At 46.9% G+C, this 15164-nt stretch overlaps 1 protein-coding gene across 3 annotated transcripts in view; it reads right to left on the reverse strand.

Moving 5' to 3' along the window:
* Positions 1-3952, reverse strand: part of CTCF (CCCTC-binding factor) — a 52007-nt gene extending 48055 nt beyond the window's left edge. The window contains exon 1 of one of the 3 annotated variants that reach the window (XM_090063525.1): positions 3091-3952. The gene's annotated coding sequence lies outside the window, so the exon portion shown is untranslated. The remainder of the gene's footprint in view (positions 1-3090) is intronic. The other 2 variants (XM_090063526.1, XM_090063524.1) reach the window with 2 other exon arrangements.
* Positions 3953-15164: the final 11212 nt, after the last annotated feature.

The following is a 15164-nucleotide window of genomic DNA, read 5'->3' on the forward strand; positions in this document are numbered from 1 at the left end:
GATGTCCCAAAATGATCAGTACAGAGGCAGCCTGAAAGCTCCATCAACCAGGGGCTAAAAAAAGCTGCCCCAAAATAAAGAGTCTAGCAAAAAGAGGTTTGCTGTTACAGATGTCTGTATAAGCAAAGAGTACTTCAGAACTCTTCAGTTATTGTGCAAAGGGACTATGTTCAACTCAAATGGCAAGGACTTTTGGAGTGGCATCTTTCATTGGACCAACTGCACAGTTGGGATGCATTCAGTTGTGGGGGGGGTTGTCTTTTCGTTTTTACACACAACCCCACATTTACAGAAATATTTATTAACACAACACCAATTCTTGGATATAAAGCTATTAAAGAAAAGTGAAGTTAAGTCTTGGTGTAGGTTCTCCATACAAAAGAAATTAGAAGATGCCTGCAATTTGCAGGCACAGGGAATCACTGAGTAGAATCCACCTAGATATACACACCAAGTGTTTTCTTCTGGCCTCCAAGGCACAACAGTAAAGAGGACTACTGAGATATTGGGGAAACATGAACTTTGGGCAACAATAACTACTAACATGCACAAATTAGCCAAAGCCCCTATCTTGTATACTGTCAGCTGATACCATAGCATCAGTTTGGGGGGCTTTGGGGGGATACTTCATTCTAGATAATGCCTCCACCTTTGTGTCAAGATATAAGCAAATATCTTATTACATCCCATGGAACAACTTTGGAAATAACACGAAGCCCAGCTTTCTCCAGTTTGCTGGAGGGCCTCTTGACAGTACAGATGCTTAAGAGTTCATGATTTATTTATTTTTTTAAATTGAAGTGGCAAGAATACTTAATCTTAGGCTTTATTTCTCCCAAATATTCAATTGTGTTAAATTAACTTTAATAAAATAGTTCTGAAGCCTGGCTAGATAGCCTTGTCAACTGTCAATTGACAATGGTTACAAGACCTGAATTTCTCGTAAAGCAAGAAAGAAGGCAGGGCAGAGCAGCATCTTCCAGACTAGCTCATTCAGAAAGACATACACTTCTTTAGGGGACAGATCTAATGAAGTAGGCCATTAACTATGGAAGCTTACGTTTCCTGAATGAGTTAGTCTGAAGTACTTCTGCATGACTTCAGACTAACACAGCTACTACCTCCATCTAGTAAAGCAAAGAGAGACAAGGCTGCACTTACTTTATACACCAGCATAAAGAGAGGGTGGGGGGAAAGAAGTCTCTCTCTGCACATACCATCTTTTTTAAAGATTCTCTGTTGCTCTGCCTTAAGTGTTTATTTCTAGTCTCTTCTAGCATTTTCGCTTTGTACTAATGGACAAGGTAAGGTGCTATAAGTAAGAATGAGATCCTGAAAACAGATTTCACCATGTAAATGTTTGCACCCATTGTTCCACTGACTTCAACTGAACTCTGCATAGGTATAGTGAAAAATTAGGACCTTGCAAGTCACTGAAAAAGCAATACATACTTAGTGAGCTATTGAAAGCAAGTGTATTAACGATCAGGAAAGGGGGGGCGCTGAACAGTCTCTACAGCTTATTTACAGAGGTTTGTAACCATGGCACTTGAAGTAAAATATTGTTTGTTTGTTTTTTAAATGCACTACAGATGCAAAAAGTTAAGAACAGAAATAAGAACCTATCCTTGCTAGTGAGAAGCATGATGCCCAATAATCAGCAGTATTCATTATGTTAAGCATGAAGAAAGATGAACCACAGGGTAAAGTTTGAAAAGGTGACCAAGGCTAGTCAAAGTACTGAACGTACACCACGAGTATACACCTGAAGTGAAAAATTAGGCGTGTTGCAGGAAACTACCAGGAAAGCCTCCTGTGACTATGACTGGCTTATTTACGTGCACTTTAGAAGATGTTCGGGTTTCACATGGAACATCTCTTACAGTGAGTGAAAGTCAAATAATAAGTAGCATAAAAATAAAGAGAAAAACCAAGGAATTTGCACCAAGTCCTATGCTTAACTGGCATTCAATTTGGCTCTCACAAAATAAAAATAATAGTCAGAGACCCGATGGGAGAGTGCATGACAAAACACCTACAGAAGCAGCCAAATGAAAGCAACCATATAACTTGATCTTTAAATGACTGAAGTGTCAGGTAAACTGTGGAAGAGCCTTATTTGCAGGGTGTGGGGGGGGGGAAATCTGGCCCTTGAGGACACCACCTGCTCCTGCAGGAGTGGGCAGCCTCAAGTGAAGTCACAAGCGAGAGGCAAAGCCCTGGTCTTGGCCGCACGCACAGCACTACGCTCCCTGCCGAGGTGACAGCGCATGGACAGCGGAGCCGGGGCGAGGGGGGCCGGCGGGGCCCGCGCTGGGGTGGGGGTGCCGGGCGTGGCGCGGGGCTCGGCCGGCGGGATCGGGCGCCCCCACGTCCCCGCGCCCGTGCTGCATGGCGCTGCTCAGCCTGCCTTGCAGAGGGAGCTCGAGTCCCGCGCTGCGCCTCGCAGCGCCTCTCACTCCGCAGCGCACACAGCGCAGCGAGGCGGCGGCGGCCGGCAGGAGCGGGACACGCAGCCGCCGACCCGCGGACAAACGGCGCGGCCGGAGGCGGCCGGCGGCCACGGGGCGCAGCCGCCGTGAGGCCGAGCCCCGCTGACGGACGAGGCGGCGCCGAGGCAGGTTCGGAGGAGCGCGGCGGGCGCGGGGCCGGGGCCGCCGTGTCGTGCGGGGCTGGGCTGGGCTGGGCTGGGCTGGGGCGGGCCGGGCCGGGCCGGGAGGCCTGGGCCCAACGCGCCGGGCGGGGGCGGGGGCCGGAGCCAGGCCGGGCCCGCGGGAGCGCAGCGAAGCCGCGCGCCGGCCGGGGGCGATCGGCCGCGGCGGGAACAAAGGAAGGAAGATGGAGGCCGCAGAGCCCTTGCCCGGCCCGCGCGGCCCTGCCCGGCCCGCGGAGGCGGCGGGGCCCAGCGCCGCGCTGTGGGGAATGGCGGCGGTAGCAGGCAGGCAGGCGCCGGCCGCGCGGGGACGATAGAGGGAGACAAAGCCCCCTGCTTCCCCGGCGGCGGCCGCTGCGGGGCCCCAGCCAGCCCGGAGCCCCATCGTGACACCTAGAGGCCGGAGAAAGCGACTGCAAACCCCCCGCGCCGCTTACCTGCACCCGGCCCCGCCAGGCCCGCTCCCGCCGCCGGGCCCCGTCGCCGCCGCGCGCCGCCTCGGGCCCCGCCGAGCCGCCGCGCCCCGCACGCCCCGCCGCGGCCGCTGCTAGCGCCCAGCCCCAGCTCGCGGTTTAATCGCTCCACAGTCGCTTCGGACACAAAATGGCGGCCGGCGGCGGCAGTGCGCGTGCGCGAGCGCGGCTGCCGCGGCCGCCGGAGCCGAGCGAGCCGGGGGGAGCGGGGTGGGGGCGCGCGGAGCACTCTGGGAAGCGGCCCCGCGCGCCAACTTCAAACGGGCCCCGGCCCCGGCGTCACCCGGCTCGACGTAGCGCGTGCGCGCCACGTCATGGCCACGCGGGGTGGCCTCGGCCCAGGGCGGTGGGGGCTGCACCGGGCCTCGCGCTCTGCCAAACGGCCTCTTGTTGCCGGGGGGGGGCAGACGCGGCGCCGCGGGAGCGGGGTCTGCAGAGACAGGAAATCCCCGACGGCGGCGCCTTCCGGTGCTGAGCCCATTTATCGCAGGGACTCCTGACCTGTGTGTGCGCGCCGAGCAGCTGCCTTCTTGGGATCTGCAGGCACCTGCCCCGGCGAGGGGCGCGCGGTTTCTGCTGGCGTGCGCCCGGGGGGGCCGGGCAGCTGCTCTGCCCAGAGGTGCTGGGGCCCCAGCCTGGGCGACCCCGACCCTTCTGCAGGGAGACGCGCTGTGGGGCCGGGTGCTGCTCCCTTCACAGGAGTTACAGCGGGTGCCTCGAGCCCACGGTTTCTCAACCTTTTAAGTAGCAAGTACCCACTAACTTCTGAAAATTTTAATAAGTACCCCAACACTCAATTTTCCTGGGGATTTTATATTTACTGACTAATGTGTGCTATATGTTGGAAGAAAGGCTGTGTATATAAGGCTGTGATATGACAGATGTCTGATCTGGTGTGGCTGGGGTTGCCACCTTTTACACCAGGGGTGCACAACTCAAGTATGTACCTGGCCTGGAGGTGACATTGCCCAAAGCTAGGAGGGCTGAACCCAGTGCCGCACAAAGTGCTGCATGCCCAATTATTACTGGGGAATTCAAAGCACCGCACAGTGTGGCGCACCAAATTTTTTGCCATAGTTGTGAGAGGAAAAGAGGGTGAGAGAGAGAAAGTGTTGGGGTACTCACATACCCCCTGCCTTGTGTCTCATGTACGCATACCACAGGTTGTGAAACTATGCACTAGGCCAGTGCTAATTAACCTTTTTTGTACCAGGTTCCATTTGTAAACATGGAAGGCCGGTCTGGACCCAGTGTGCCTCCCAACCCCCTGCCCTGAGGAGCGGGGGGCGGGCAAGCAACCACTGTCAGGGCAAAGCCGTTTCCCACATTTTTCTCCTTTAAAGGAGGATCCATTTTTAAAGTTTGTTCACAACCGTCTCATATATTCTTGTGACCCACGGGTTGCAAAACAATGTGTTCAACTGCATGCTTTCTGCTGTTGAATTTGATCTGTTTTCCCCAGACCCCAGGGTCACCCAGGCTTTTGCAGTGTGATAGCCTGGTCTTTCTGTGTGGTGACCCCTCCTAACTCTGTCCTCAGCCCGCTCCTACTTTAAGATCAGGATAATTATTAAAAATATTAAATGAGATCAGGTCAAGATTGGTTCTTGAGGATCTCCACCAGTCAGCTCTGTTAAGCCCAATACTTCTCCTTTCAGTGCTGTCTCCCCAAATCAGTTCCTTAAACACCTACAATTCCTCTAATCCCCCTGTCCTATAGTGGCACTACCTGAGTATATTTACTGAAGTCCAGATAGATGAGAGGTACTGCATTTCTTTTGTTTAAAAAAAAAATTAAATGTAGATGTCAGGTTGGTCTAACTGATGTAACTTTAGCAATCCCATGTGTTTTATTCCTATTCTACTTACCTTTTACATTTTTTAACTACTAATGTTATTTCCGTTACATTTTGTTATATATTCCACCCTAACAATAAAACAGTAGTTTTGCTAAGAGTGGATTGGTATAAGGTAGTTTGAGTAGGGATGATCCTGCCACAGGCATGGGGTTGGACTAGATGACTTAGGGAAGTGCCCTCTAGTCCTATTTTTCTATGATTTCTATGATAATACCGAAGCCAAACTAGCAGGCTTGTGGCTCCCCAATTTTTTTTTTCTCCTTAAATATAGGTACTCTATTTGCTATTCTCCAAACTTGGTACAAGACAGTAGATTTGTTGAAAATGTTCACGGTTTCAAGTGTCAGGAGATTTTTTTTTCTTTCAAATTTCTAGGATGCAGATGATAATGTCCTTTTGCCTGAAGTGCCTTAAACTTCATTGAATTTTGTTTCTACTTCACTTGTGGAAATTGTTATTTCCATATACTCGTTCCCAATCTGCTTTCCCTTGCATGTTCAAGATCACTGTCCTTATTGAAAACTGAGGCAAAATAATTCATTTAGGATTTTGCCTGTAACTTGATTATCTCTAATCTGCATTTCATTGACACTACACAGTGGCTCCATTACTTTTCTTGTTCTCTCAAGTTATGTGACTGAAGAAACTTTGATGTTTAATATTCTTTGCAAGGCCTAATCCCAATTTGCAAATTTTGGCAACTCTTACTTTATTCCTGCGGTTCTTGAGTCTCAGACAGTTTTCTTTTCTGGTCAGTCTTACCTCCCCCCTGCCCTCCCCCCCAGTTCTTTATAGGTGCTCTGCTTTTTCCTGGTGGTTTTTTGAGGTGGTTATTAATTTAGTTACATCTGGAGCCCTTCCTTATAATTTTTACCCCTTGCCTGTGGTACAGATTCTGGATTTCCAGGGGGACCAGTAACTGCATCAGTCAGTTGAGCCAACGATAATTCCCCAGACAAGTGAGTTACCATGACATCTCTTCAGTGACATATGTGAGATTAATTTGGTTTCTTACTTCCATATAGACATGTTGCATGTTACAACAGCACTCACCATCACAGCTGGCATCACTGTTTAAGTTACCATAGAAAGGGTGAGGAAATTTTTAGGCTGTGGATTCTGCCTCCCTGTGAGATGGATACCTTTAGGTAGGATGTGCTGTCATCTTTATTTTGCTCAAAGCTATATGATTTCAATCTCCAGCAAAACAGTTTGTAAATGTTCAGATCATTTGTGTGGATTTGAGGGTCAGAAGGAATGGACTTAACAGAATCAGCAGTGTGTAAACAAGGAGACAACTGCAGCTCACTTAATTTCCCTGGAGAGGAGGAGTGATTCTGCCCAGAAAGTTCTGAACACACTGGGAGGCTCCTAGCCTGTTTTTTCATTCAGTATAACTTTCTGTAACTTTCTCCTATCTGCTGCAGAACTTTCTAGTTCCAGCGATTCCTTTTCTTTTCTAGTAGCATTGCTCCATACCTCCTGCTAAGTGTCTGACAGGCAGTTGAGGGGAAGAGAACTTTCCATCAGCCCATGTTGCATTCCTTCCTACATTAAGATGGATTTAAGGTTAGGAATAAAAGGTCAATGTTTAGGGATAAAAAAAAAAATTACAGGGATGTAATTACCCTCCCAGCAACAGTTACAAAACCAGAAATTTAAAACTCCATTTTTTTTTCAATTTCCCCCTTTTCAAAGTATCACTGCTGGACGAATCTAAAGTTGTTCTGTCTAGGCTTAAACTCAACCTCTGTCGCAAGTGGTAAAAAGATTTGCTGCCTTATTTATACTAGGTATTTAGAACATACTATTTAGTGTGTGCACATTACATCTTTAAATTCCACTGTAGGTAATATTAAAATGAAGTTGAGCTGAGATGTGTAGATAAAGAGGGGCAGTCAGAGCAGAACTGCATGAAACAGTAAGCGGGACTGTGGGGCTGGGAAATTAGGCCTAGAGTCCCAAATGGAACGAAAGCAACAATGTTCTAGGGCAGCAGCTGGTAACCCTCATGAGCGGTCTCATGTGGCTTCAGCAGTATGGGACTTTGCCTGTGCCTATGCTGCAGCCAGGCAGCTGGGAATTGCATCCACATTGCTGCTGCTTCTCTCTACCCTCTACTTCCTGGTTGTGGCCTGCGTGCAGCTTCCAGCTAGTGAGAAATTGAGTTGGGGATGACCAGCGGGCTGGAATATGCATCTGCATTGATACCATGTATCTCTGGCCCCTGGCTCTGACATGGGTGCAGCTGAAAACTGGTCAGCCCCAGCGCAGCTCTCCACAAGCTGTGGAAGGGAAAGGAGTGGAGAAGGTGGCAGCTTGGGCACACCTTCCGCAGCCCAGCCCTGGTGCAGGCACAAGTAAAACCCTGCAGCTCTGTTGGCTGGATATAGTGGCTTTGTGGGCTGCATGTTGCTGACCTTTCTTTGCTATAGGGGAGTCTTTCAAGCACCACTGCTCAAACTAACATGTATCCATTGAACAGTTCAGAAGCAGTAACAACTGAGACTATTCTTTTAAAGTAGTACCCTTGACATGAGACAATCTGCTGTCTCATTACAAGCAACAGAATTGTAGCATGCAAAATAACTATGAAGGGCAACAATCAGTTGAGATGATCTTATCATTCTATCTTTCTCTGAAGGAGAAAAAAATAAGACCATTATTCCTAACAAAAGTTCTTCAGCTGCAGTCCATGCATACAATTTCAGTCAGTTTTAACTATAAGGACTTTAAGGAATCTGTTAAAATCATTTAGGATAATAAAAGGTCTGGCAGTGTTGCATTTAAAGAGCCTACCTTGAACTTATTTCAACTCATTTGTAAATTCTCAGAACTTTGGTACTCTAATTTGGTGAGGACAGTGTCTTAAGTACAGAGGTAATATCTGCATTCAGTTCAAAACCCAGTTCAGCTATTAGCTGAATTTGTGTGCATTTCCTCTAGAAGATCACTTGTTATAACATTTTTAAAAATACACAAAAGCCTTCAGCCAGGAAGTAAATGAAACACTGCCTTAGCCACTGAATTGCCTTCTTTAAAGCTCTAGCAGTTCCATAACAATCAGTTGCCACAGCTTTGTTTTCATTTGTTCCGTACCAGGAAACTTACCATCTGGGTTCTTAGAGTTGCTCTGGCACATGATATTTGAACTCCTTGAGCTCATTTCTTGTAGGTCAGGAGTTCCGTGATCCATATATAAATGTAGTTCTTTCCAAGGTCCTGCTATCGCTCTTCCCATCCTCTTGCTACATCTGCTAGTATACTTCAGTCATCACCTCAGGCATTTCCTGCTGTTCCAGTCCTTTCTCTACAACTTGTCAGCCCTGCCAGTACACCTAAAGAAAGCCACAGCATATCCCTCCTAGCTATTGTACTTGTGTCTTACCAATCATATAAAATTGAAGCATGTAGTAATGCACAGAGGCTCTAGTTCTGTGAAGGGACTTACCATCATAACATCTCTTGAGGATAAATAGCATTTGCATTTCTCAGATGAGAAAGAGAATGGTTATAGCTACAGTGTTCTGGAATGGCTGCTGATTGTGTGGGGGGTTACTAATCTTGGAGATGCTTTCTGACTGCAGTTCCCCTGGACTTCAATTGTAGTTATAGTATTCTGAACCTTTCAAAACCAGGTCTCCAAACTAGGCATGCAAAAGTAGGGGCTGTTTTTCCCCCTTCATTTTTGCTTCATCATATTTGCCTACAATTATTCTGCAAATTAGCATAGAACAGGGATTAGAAATTCCTAGGTATCTTGATCTGTTTACCGGACCACGCAGACTCCAAGGGCCACTGGAGGATATCGAAGCTATCTTGAAACTTAGCTAGTGTTGGTTGAAAAAGTGGCTTGTTTATTCAAGGAAACAAGGTAGGAATGGAAAGTGTTGCTGTAGCTGAATTGGAGGGGCATTAGCAAGTGTTGCTGGAAAATATTGTTACTAGCACTACTGTTCAGACAGGTGGCATGGGGGTTCTCCAGATGTTTTTTGTGCAAAGGTGGTGATTAGCCAAGGCAAACATGCCACATTGTGGCCACTTTCCATATTTAGTCAATGGAATTTAGTCCGCAACTCCTGTAGTATATAAATCTAACAAATAGAAAATCATTTAATATCAACTTACCACAGTCCCTTCTTCCCCCTCTCAATAACCACCTTGCACTGGCAGTGCCCTCATTTCAAACACTCTTACATATGGTATGTTAGAAGGTGTTGTTCTGGGTGTTTCAAGTCTTGTGTCTTGTAGTTGTGTGCGAGTCTAAAGGATTTGAAATGACAGTTCTGGGGATTTCTAGGATTAATGTTGCCCAGGAACACGGGGGACTAGATTTGATGATCCAGGAGGTCCTTTCTAGTTTTATGTACCTTGGAGAATCAGAGCTGTAAATCTCAAGTGGTATTACCTGCTTGGGAGTGACCTGGCTATGATCAAAGTGTTTCACAATAGCTCTTTTGGGAAACAATGCTTGAAAAAGGTATTTGGGGATCTTCAGTGTGGCACAGGCTAAAGAAAGTAATTTGTGCTTTTGTAGCAAGATTGAGTCTCTGTTGCAAATCAAAGTACCTACTAGGGCTGTGCAAAACAGCAGCATTCCGCTTCAACTTCCTTTTTGACGGAACAGTTTCCTTTCAAGTTTCGTTTCATTTTGAAAGCACTGTTTCGTTTTGTTTCAACTGTTTTGCTATTTGTAGTTTCTAGCCTGATTTGGTTGAAACTTGCAGGGATGGTAGGGCATGAAGCCTTCCAAGTTTCAAGGAGATAGGTGCAGAGGTTTCTGGGAAACTGCACCTCAAGGTGTTGACAAGCAAAACTGTCACTTGCTGGCAGTGGCAGTCTCCTGTCGTCTGGCAGACAGATCTGGGGTCCTGCACCCCCCAGAGGGCTGTGCTGGACTCCTCCTGGGGGTGCAGCACCCGATTTGGCTGCCAGGTGACAGGAAGCTGCTGCTGCTACCTGGGACTAGCGCTGGGCGCAGCCCACACCCAGCACTGGGAAGAATGGTGCTGCCGCTGGTCCCAGGCAGGCAGGCAGGCCCCCGATCTCCCTGCCAGATCACAGAAAGATGCTCCTGCTGCCTGGAATTGGTGGGAGCACCAATCTTCCTGGCGGTAGGTGTGATGCGGGCTACCAGTCCCAGCTGGCAGCAGCAGCCTCCTATGATCTGGCTGGCAGATTAGGGGCCTGTCTGCACCCCTGGGACGAGTCCAGGGATGCAGGCAGGCCCCCAATCTGCCTGCTGGATGACAGGAGACTGCTGCTGCTGGCTAGGACCGGCACTGGGTGCAGCCCAGACCGGGAAGATTGGTGCTGCCACTGGCTCCAGCCTGCAGTGGCAGCATGCTGTCATCAGGCACACAGATCCAGAGGCCTGCACCCCCAGGAGGGCGGGGGGCTGTTCCAGAATCCTCAAAATGGAGCTCAAAATGCATCGAAACAGCTTCTAAATGAAACACCCGGTGAAATTTCGCACAGCCCTAGTACCTACAAATGTTCTGCCATCAAAGTAGCTGGATAGATCAAAATATGTGGTAGCTGTCACACTGACCGTAACCATGTACCTGCATTTTGAAGGGGCTCCTTCTGGAAGTTTTTTCCTTGAGAACAATGTTTGAGAGAGAACATTAGCAGAAGTGTTAGGGGACTATAATGACACACACTTCTCTCCCATTTCCTGAATGAAGACCGCACATGATCAAGGAAGTAAAGAGCTGCTGTTCTCATCAGCATGATTAAAGCAGTTACTAAGCATCAAGTAAATGCGTTAATAAAACAGCCATATTCAAAGGACTAACATAATGTTAACATTACCTGTGATAGTGCCAGGATACTATCTCAGGAACTTTATCATAGAAAATAAATACAAAATAAATTTCTGTAACAAAATCTGTCCATCTTACACAAACCAAGGGATCACACCCAGCAGTTTCACCTCAAAGTGCTGTAGCGGTTTCTGTGGAAAAGTAATGGCAGATGCTACAGAAATGCATGCAAGAGGCAAGGCTTCCTTAGGGTGATATAATTTATTGGACCTATGCTTACATAGTTGGTCCAATAAAAGATACCACCCTAAGAAATCCTTGCCTCTTGCATAATTTCTGGAACATCATGGCTACAGCATAACTCTTAACACTATATAAGTTTTAGTCGCATAGCCCATTTAAATATGGTCTTAGCAACTCAAATGTCCTTTCCAAAAACTTACAAAAAATCTAAGGTGTGTACAAACTATAGTAAATATCTTAAAGTGAAAGTTGAATTCAAGAAATGGTGTATTTGAAGATTTCTTGCCTAGTAAAACGGAAATTGGATGCAACTTGAACTGTGTTAGCCCTGTAATAAGTAGAGGTATGAGCTTGGGATCATTTGGTCAAAAGCTTCCTGATATCAAATCTCTTCTTACTTTGAGTTTATTTTTCATTGTCAAAGTGCTGTAAATTCTTTGTGCGGAGTGAGGTTATTTGGAATACTGGTAATGCTACAAAAGGAGCAAGAGTACTTAAGTGCAAAGGTGGAGCCTTTTTGCAACTTCTTGCCTCAGGAGCTGATTTTAAATTGCTCTAAACTAGGTGTATTGCTAGATTGTCTTGAAAATTACTATTCTACAACAGAGCTGGAATAGGCTTTGGCAGCCAGGGAGAAAGAGCATCTGCTAGATGAATGGGTCAGTTCATATGTGTCAGAGCTATTGTGTCAGGTTGTATTCACCTATAGGAACAGTGCATCCAGCATTTATGCAGCAGGTTGGACTAGGTGACCCTTGAGATCCCTTCCAAGCCTATAACTCTTATCTGCAAAGTGGTGTTCTGATCTGTTTAAATAAAACCCATTAAGATGAATGGGCCACTTCATACTTCTGGGTTCCTCCTCTTGCAGGTTGTACAGAATCTGTTCTGCACTTAGCCCCTAAAAATGCCATGTGACATCTGAAAGTGCCTACACTTTTGCTGCCTCCAGGTGCAGTAACTAGTGGTTAGTGAGATGTGGATTGCTTTATTGTCCTCATGGCCCCTCATGGAGGGGCCAGGAGCATAGCAGTGTTGGTCGCTAATGGGCAGCATGGTGTTCCCAGGGAACATTTTTTTTGTGTCTAAGAGATGCCCATCAGTCGCTATCACCATTTCATCTGCAAACAACTAAGGGAAATTCACTCCCTCAAGAGTGAGTTAACAGAGTTTAGGTTGCTTGGCCCTGCCTTGCACTCCTCAAGATGTCAGGCATACCTGTGCTTAAGCCCCTGAAGAACTGGGAACTGTATCAGATGAGCCATGTCTTGCAACTTTAACTCCGCCTTGTCTGTGTGTTGCCTTGGCCTGTCCCTGGCAGACAGCATTGGAGTTTATCTTTCAACAGAGCATAGGGCACTGACAGAGCCCTGTTGGGTACAGTGTGTCCCCTCACTAAAGCAAAAGGTACCTGTAGGGTTGGCTTTGTTGAATACCAGCTGGCCAAAAATTCTGCCACTTAACCTGCTCTGCCTAACAGGTGATAATACTAGGGTAGTTTATTAACCCATAATCTTTATCCTAACTGTTGCTTCTGTGACACTCCCTTTTTGTCACTCACTGTCATGTCTGCTACAGATTTCTGCAGCAAGAGCAAATAGTTGTGGTTGCTGACTTACAAAACCCACATGGCTCAGCGCAGAAAGAAAACCCTTTGGTGCAGAGGCATCTCTCCTTTAGCAGCCTAAACTGTTGGAACCAGCTGCATGTAATGGCTGCACCACCCTGTAGCTGTCACCAAGTATGATGGACAGCCAGAAGTGCATGTAGACAAAAGCTGAAATACCAGGTCTTTGGGACAAAGCAACCTGCTTCCTGGTCTCTATAACAGAGGTGTCAAAATCACCTTTGTCACTGGGCCAAATCCAGACCTGGCAGCAGCAGCATAGCAAATGGCAGCAGTATGGGGAGTAATGCAGCTATTCCTTGTGCCCCTCCACTGCTGACATGTACCAACCAACTGGGGCTCTGTTGCTGGACTTCAGTGGTAGACTCTGCCCCTGCTGGCCCCATCCATAAATTCCCTGCCCCTCTGGGAGCCCTGCAGGGTGAATGAAACAACTCAGTGAGCTGGATCCAGCCCGCACGCTGTATGTTTGAACCTCTGCTCTATAGGCTGTTGTGTTGCAGCCATCACAACAGTATCCAAGTATCTTCTAGTAATGCATTAAGCAGCATTAACCAACTTGTCTCTTGTTTACGGGAATGTGTGTGTGTTGGAATTTTATTATATCCACAGGCATGTCAAAGAAACATGCTTGGAGCTACAGATGGTGAAGTTTGCAAAAGTCATGAATTCCTGTTAGATCATTCCAGTCATAGGCCCCAGAGAAGCCCTGTCATTCTGTGTGTTCTTTTATAACGTAGCCCTGGCTGAAATACACCTCCAGTCTATCCTCAGTTCTGGCTAGCCCTGAGAGCCACGGTTAAGGTTGCAGACTGGACTGACATGAGCTACTCCATTTGTATAGGTTTCAGTGTTGATCCATTTCATGTTGTGGAAGGGTACAGTGCACTGCCGAAACAATCTTAACTGTGCACTGATGAAGTTTTTGGGCAGTGAACCACCTAATTATATGATCATACACTCTTTATTCTATGGGATTGTCATGATGTAAGTCACTGGCCTGGGACTTGGGGCTGGGTTCTGTCCCTGGCCCTTCTACAGACTTCTTATGTCATATGGGCAAGTCATTCAACCAAAGAGGCAGCCACTAATGACTACATTGTGGTTGGGTTTGTAATTAGAGCCATGCTACAAATCAGAATGATGTACCTCATGTTTTAAATCAAAACTTAAAATAAGGAAAAACATTAATCACAATATACACAGAAACTAGTACTTCAACATTTTTAGCATAATAATGCAGGATGAAATGTTTATTCCTGTTCGGTACGTTCCATTTGTCAGAGGCTGAACTGTTCTGTTACACGTGGGTCATCGTTGTCAGGAAAAAGTTTACTTTCTTTATACAGTTACGAAGAAAAAACATTGATTTTGACCTGTACAAATCTGCATCTTTGAAACTGCCACCCTTCATGCAAATACTCACAGTATTGAAGGAGAAAATATCTTTTTTTCTACATAACTCAAGCATATACTTTTAAAACCCAGGAAATTCTGGCACAGATCTATCTTTGTTAAGGCCAACCATCAGCAAGTCCCCAAAATTTCCAGCAAGAACAGTAGCAGTATACAAATCATATTCCTCACCATCCTGTCACAGTACAACACTAACTGACCATCTGCTTCCCCATGCACACAGGTCATCAGTTCACTGCTGCACAAACTAAGACATTATGATGTTGCAGAGAACCGTTATATAGCAATAATAAGCAATGGGTAATCTCTGGGTCTTCTATACAGGGGGCTAGTCTCAGTGAATGGCAAGTATACAGATAAAATAACTTCATGTGACAGTCCCTTGTTTTTAAGGGCTTGTATGGATGTCTCTGCCTCAACTTTTACACGTTAACATTTTCTCTGTCTGGAAACACCTAGTCTGGAACACCCTGCTCTGGTTAGTTAACTCACTGTGCCATTGATACAGGTTTTGCTCTTTTCAGGGAAGGAATCCCAGTAGTATAATTTGTTCAAGTCCATCTATTATTTGCATCTTTGAGTAAAGCACATGAATTTATTACTAGACCCAAGTTTTCCTAGTCTTAACTGTGATGATGACTTGTTTCACTCTAAGGCAGTGGTTCTCAGGGTGCTGCAGCACCTTGGGATGTCATGAGACCCCTTCCAGGGTTGCTGCGATGCAGATGCCACCATGTGGTTGTGGGGACCAGGTAAAACTGCCCCTTGGGCAGGGCAGCAGTATGAACATGCTCTTGCATTAGGTAGAGTCGATTCAGGCTGCAACTCTGCCTATGGCTCCCTCCCAATATTCTTCCTGGAAACAGCCACATAGGACAGTTCTGCCTTCCTCTGTTGCTGGAAGATGCTGTGATGTCAGGGTGGGAAGGGCTGGAACACAAGCTTGCTGTCCTCCCTGCTTTAGGCTTACCAGAGTACTCTAATGCAGCAGAAACACAACCATGTGCCACAGCCCTTCCCAGTCTGGCTGCACAGCAGGAGCATGGGGGAGTTTTACCTGGAGGTGGCAACACCCGGCTGAGTAGCCCTGAAGCAAGTTGAACACAGCAGTTGTTCTCAATCATGGCT

The sequence above is a fragment of the Crocodylus siamensis genome, chromosome 9 (genome assembly GCF_052110815.1).
Source record: "Crocodylus siamensis isolate JL-2025a chromosome 9, ASM5211081v1, whole genome shotgun sequence".
Taxonomy (NCBI): Eukaryota; Metazoa; Chordata; order Crocodylia; family Crocodylidae; genus Crocodylus; species Crocodylus siamensis.